Here is a 604-nt window from a genome sequence, read left to right as displayed (position 1 = left end):
TGCTAAAGAGCTGTTTCTGCCTTGTCTAAGTGCAGCCTTGCTAAGGAGTTAATTGGCTGCACCTGGGGACTCAATCTTTATCCCTTGAAGTAGCCCCAGCTGGGTCCTATCTAGTTTGACAATGAGCCTGAAGCCGGGCACTTTTTCTATGATCTGTGAAGTGTGACCTCCTTCGCTGTCTTCTGTATTCTGATGAACTGTCTGGGCTGTCCTGAGGTGCAAGTAGGGTTGGGGTTCAGTCTGGCAGAGGCACCAGTCCCTTCCTGTGGCTAGGTCCTGGCTGCTTCTCTAGGTCAGAGCTTAGATCATGCCAATCATCCTCCCGTGCCTGTTCTGACAGCCTTAAAGACAGGCTGGCTGCACCAATTGATCGGCTGCACCTAGGTCCTGTTGCAGTGGCAACAACTCAGAGACTAGGGGTGGGGGCAGGTCCAGAGTCCACAGCGAGGGCATGACATCTAGCATTTCTGGGAGAAATGGTGGAAAGGGCTGCAGTGGACCAAATACAAGCATTCATGGACAAAGCTTCAGTCCTAGAACCATCCCAGTCAGGTTTCCAACCTGTTCATGGGGTGGAAATTAGCACTGGTCAATGTGATGGATG

The sequence above is a fragment of the Paroedura picta genome, chromosome 6, assembly GCF_049243985.1.
Source record: "Paroedura picta isolate Pp20150507F chromosome 6, Ppicta_v3.0, whole genome shotgun sequence".
NCBI classification, from domain to species: domain Eukaryota; kingdom Metazoa; phylum Chordata; class Lepidosauria; order Squamata; family Gekkonidae; genus Paroedura; species Paroedura picta.
This window is presented reverse-complemented; position numbering follows the sequence as displayed.